A 5759-nucleotide genomic window follows, 5' to 3' on the forward strand; every position below is an offset into this window, starting at 1 on the left:
ACGATTTCAGAAGTGAGAACGCGTCGAGTGCTCGAGGATGAATTTGGAGATGTGCCAAGAAGATGAGTCAAAGTTTTTCAAAAGACTGATTACACAAGATAAAATATGGGTCCATCACCATGATCCAGAGACCAAAGCCCAGTCAATACAGTGGAAGCACTTGGACTCACCACCTCTAAAGAAGGCAAGAGTGTAGCCCTCGGCTGGCAAGGTCATGCTCACAGTCTTCTGGGACCAGGACGGAGTAGTGATGACAGATTTCCTGGCAACGGGTACCACAATTACAGGAGCCTATTATGCTTCACTTTTGAGGAAATTAAGGGAAGCTATCAATATCAAGAGGCGGGGCAAGATCAGCAAAGGTACCCTCCTCCTGTAGGACAATGCTCCGGTCCACAACTCGCATGTCGCCAGATCAGAAGACCGGACGTATGGGTTATGAAATCCTGTCCCATCCTCCCTACTCTCCTGACCTTGCACCTTCGGACTTTCACCTCTTCCCAGCCATGAAGTTGTTTTTGAAAGGAAAGCGTTTCCCAGATGCTGCCGCCTTGATTTCTGAAGTAATGTCGTGGTTGGCGGACCAACCTGGGGTGTTCTACAAAAACGGTCTCCAGAGCTGCATCAAACGATGGGAGAAATGCATAACTGAGTGGTTCCTATATAGAGAAAGACTAATAACTGTGCCACGTTTAGTTGCTCTATTGCTATAGGAAGTGGGTTAAGGACATTACTTATTGCACCCTCCTCGCATATAAAGGGCAAAATCATGAACCTTTAATCCTCTTTCAACCTGACCTTGCCAGGCTGAACGTGAGTACTACAAGCTAGCGATGGTTCTTTTGTAACTACCATTTATTTCCACGTATAGGACTACCCACACTAACTTTATCATTCTACAGGACTACCCACAAGAACATTATTTGTCATGCTAAAGAACATACAACCTACACTCACCCAGGACAACACGCAAACACACTGAAAACTCTTGCCCCTTTCTTTCTCTTGTAACCGGCTTCTTTTGTCCCGGCAACTACTGAACTGTTTTCTTCTTCAATCAGCCGGCATGATATTAAATCTATCTTTATATACACTGAACACCGGTCTTTTTCTTTTTCCTTCAACAGGCCTGACCTATATCTAATTGTCGGATATCTAATCTCCACACAAGGAACTCTTCATGACTACTATAAATCTAATCTCCACACAAGGAACTCTTCATGACTACTATAAAACACGTGCGCGTTATAACACTGAACTCTTTCTAATACGTTTCTCTCTATTCTAATAAAGCTACTAACGAGAATGACAAATAAAGCTGTTTATGAATGAAACTCTTATTCTATAAATTTTGGTGAACCCGACGTGATACGAACACGCAACCCCAACTCCATTTTCTCATCTCTATAGAACAAATATATGACCTTGAATTGAAATGTAAAAGTTCAAAGTTTATTTGGAAAAAGCTGGTTGCTTTTTGCTTCCCAAAAACAATAGTAAAAATTAGAGGAATAGTTTAATGAACAAAGTTCAAATTCAATTGAAATACAAAAAAAGGAAGAAATATAATTTGCAATGGAATCTCGAAATTAGACTTGCCAAAGGGGGGGGGCATTCTCGTGTCCCTTAAAATAAATAAGAAAGGCTTACCTGAAAAAAGGGGGTTCTGAAAGGAAAAAAAAACAAAAAACAAAACAAAAACAAACAAAAAAAAAAACACGCAAAGAAGAGTTCTCAAAGTTCTTTTGATGTTTTTTCTTCTGTGTCCTTTTATCGACCTTTCTTCAAAACAAACGAAACCTGAAAAATTAGATTAGAGTCTGAATTTCTTCTTCTTCTTCTTCTTCTTCTTCAGTAAGCTTTTCCTTGAAATGGGAATGAAGATGGAGTCCCAGAAAAAAAGATTCTTGCTCTCAAGAAAGCTTACCTTGAACTGATTCGAAAGACGCGTGCAATAAATGAATAAATAAATAAAAAGGATTATTGGGACCGTTTCCTGAACAGCCAATAACGGGTTTGTATTACTGTGGACATAGAGTTGAAAAAGTTGTCAAAAAACAAATATATAACAAATAAATGTTATCAAACGCAAGATAAGTTACTTTTCTGCCACACTGGATATATTTTTTGTGTTTTTATTCAATGTAACATTTATTCAGCTCGAAAAACAGTGTTTACCGATGTATTCGAAAATTCAAGATGGCGTCTCACACCCTCTTTAACACCGTAAGTTTGGGAAAAGGTGTTATAAATAATAAACTATACAAAATACTATTAAAAACCCGCCGAATATATGTCAACCTATGTCACGGTAATATATATTGAGCGAGTTTTTAACATATTTTATTCGGTTTTTTATTTATAACACCTTTTCCCAAACTTACCGTGTTAAAGAAAGAATCAGACGCCATCTTGAATGTTCCAATACATCGGTAAACACTGTATGCTTTTTGAGCTGAATAAACATGTTAAATTGAATAAAAACACGAAAATTATATCCAGTTTGGTAGAAAAGTAATTTATCTTGCCTTTGATAACATTTATTTGTTATATATTTGTTTTTTGACAACTTTTTCGAATCTATGTGTACAGTAATACAAACCCCCAATAACTAACACGCTTCTTCCCTTTTCAGAGATCAGCACACCGACCGCAACTATCCTGCGAGCGAAAGGGGAAGAGAAGGATTTAAATGAGAGAGAGAGAGAGTGACGCACGCACACACACACATGATCGCCCTCGGAAAGGCCATTCCGTTCTTATGTCTGCTAGATGAACGAGGATAGAAATGAGAAGGGGTCGTGCTGACCTTCAACCCCCTTTGCACAAGTTGAAGGCGGCATATGGTAAAATATAAAATTCTCAAAGTATTAATATAATTTCTTTTGCAGTCTTCTTGCAGTTACGCCTGGCAAAGTTGAAAGTAAGTTCGACAACTCTAGAAGGGTCAATCAGTATTTTACACCGTCAAATCATGTGTTATTTTGTTAAGAAAATTATATTGAAAGAATTTGATCTAAACTCTTGATTTAAATAAAGTAAACAAACAAAATATACATTTTTTTAAAATACATATTTATAATTACTTATTTAACAAAAAATAAACGAAACAATTTAAAAGGTGTATTATTATAGTCTTAAGAGAAAAACGAACAAAACAAAATCTGAAGTAATGAACCACGCAACAAAATATAAATTCCACCCCTTTTCCTTAATTTCTCGATTGTTAACATGTAGTCAACAACATCAGTTTTCATATTTTCGATTTATAAATCAAATTAAATAAAAACTATTTTTAAAAAATCGTGAAACTTTGCCGTGCGTAATAAAAGAAAGCTTAAAATTTAAAGTAAAATATTAAAAAAAAATATTTTTAAATATTTAATAATTCGTAATATTGTAATTTGACGGTGGAAAATACTGATGTCACTCTCAAATCAAAATTTAAAAAAATATTTAAAATATTAAAAAAAGAACACGGTAACATATGTGCATGTGGAGACAACAATACAGTTGCACAGAGACCAACATTTTATTACAAATTACAGAATTTTATAATATAAATTAACTAAATACGTGTCCCTTTTTGTTGTTTGTTTATGTTGAAAAATTGTTGGTTGGAAAATAATCTTACTGCTGGTTCTTTCTTTGAATTGAGTGCATTCGAATTTAAAATATTTTCTGTTGAAAAATTGTTGGTTGGTGTTGTATACCCTTTAAATAAGGTTTTTATTAGCACAAAAGAACGATACGTCGGATCCGACGTCAACACTATAAAGTAACATGGTGGACACTACTGGAGTAGTATACAGAGCTAGCGCCTTCGTCAGGGAGAGTGCTATTTGGAAGTTTCGTATTCATACAAAACACAATACAACATTCTCCCCTCCATTAAATTAGAAAGTTCCTGCAGTGGGTGGAAAGTTCATTCAAGTATTAGTTTATGAAGGTGGGTTGATCACATCCAATGCAAGGAATGTAGTTTAATAGTTCAGGTTTGCAATGTTAAAACTCATTAATTCAGCCAGCACAAGGAGTGCAATTTAATAGTTCTGATGTGCAAAATAAATTTAATCAACATTCACTAAACTCTAGAATCACAAATTCATCTATCTGGTGGTCTTCTACTATGTTCTGATCGTCGCAAAACAGGTGGTTCTACTAGTGGGGGTGAATTTTCCTCTTGCTGATCTACTGGTGTATCATTCCAGTTTTCCAAGTTATGTGGGTGATCGGTGAATTGGAAGTCTTTCAACGGGGCCAAGTCACGTGTAGATACAGTCATCTGCCTACCCTCGTTAGATCGAACAAAGGCATGATGGGGGTTAGCATCTAGAAGTTCAACTTTATCAACTAGAGGTTCATATTTAGTTAACCGGTTGTGTCGCCGCATTAAAACAAAACCAGATTTGGTCATCCAAGACGGTACTGCTGTCTCAGACACTGATCGTCTTGGGTGCTTAAATAGGCACTCATGAGGTGTCTCATTTGTGGCTGTGGATATTAAAGACCGAATGGAATGGAGGGAGTCTGCTAAAACATCTTCCCAGTGTTCAGTCGGCAAACCTTTGTCTTCCAATGCAAATGAAATAGTTTTCCATACTGTTCCATTCATTCGCTCCACTTGACCATTCCTCTGCGGGTTATAGCTGGTGCTGTAGCTGGTGGAGATCCCTTTGCCGTGCATATAATTCTTGTACTCTTGAAACAACTCCCGTTATCTGAATGAACTTGGCTGGGCATGCCAAATATAGAAAACAGGTGGGAGCAAGATTGCAGTACACTCTGGGTACTTGTGTCTTTACAAGGGCATACAAATGGGAAGCAGCTGTATTCATCAACTAATACCAACATATACTTATTTGGGGTAGATGAAGGTAGGGGTCCTTTAAAATCGAGGTTCAACCTTTCGAAAGGTTGAGTTGATTTGATTAAATGCCCATTAACAGGGCGGAAAAATCTTGGTTTGCACTTGTTGCAAACAATACAGTCCTTTGTCATCTGCCGAATATCCTCAGGAGAGTAAGGGATGTTTCTACTCCTTATGAAGACTATCATCCTTGTAATCCCAGGATGGCAAAAGGATCAATGCAAATTGAAGAGGTTGTTGCTACTATTCACAGTAGCGCAAGAAGCACGTGTCAATGCGTCAGCTAGAAGATTATTCTCACCAGGGCGATAGATAATGTCGAAATTGAAGCATGAAAGCTCCAATCTCCAACAGAGCAATTTATCGTTTTTTATTTGACTATGGTGATTTTGGTCGTAAACAAATTTTTACAGATTTCTAATCAGTAATAAGTTTGAAGTGCTTCCCCAAGAGGTAATGGCGCCAATATCTAACTGTTCTATAATGGCAACCGACTCCTTTTCAACAGCTGGATGGTTTAGTTCAGAGCCGTGTAGAGTTCGTGAGAAAAAAAAAAAACAACTGGTCTACCATTTTGGTTGAGGACTCCAGAAAGAGTACAATCAGAGATATCAGTCTCCAACTCTAGGAGAGCATTCTCGTCGATAGTTTTTATTACAGCTGATTCAATATCTAGCTTTAGACTGTCAAATGCATTTCGAGCTTCCTGATTAAGGGGAAATAAATTGGTCTTAATAAGAGGCTGAATCTTATCAGAGTACCTATGGATCCACTTTGAATAAACCGCGACAAAACCCAGGGCTTGCTTGAGTGATTTGCCGTCAGTTGGATAAGGGAGTTCTTTTAAAGGCTTCAACCTCTCAGAGTGGAGTTTAATTTGACGGTTGGG

Source organism: Euprymna scolopes, chromosome 19 (genome assembly GCF_053919585.1).
Source record: "Euprymna scolopes isolate OS-2025 chromosome 19, ASM5391958v1, whole genome shotgun sequence".
NCBI classification, from domain to species: Eukaryota; Metazoa; Mollusca; class Cephalopoda; order Sepiida; family Sepiolidae; genus Euprymna; species Euprymna scolopes.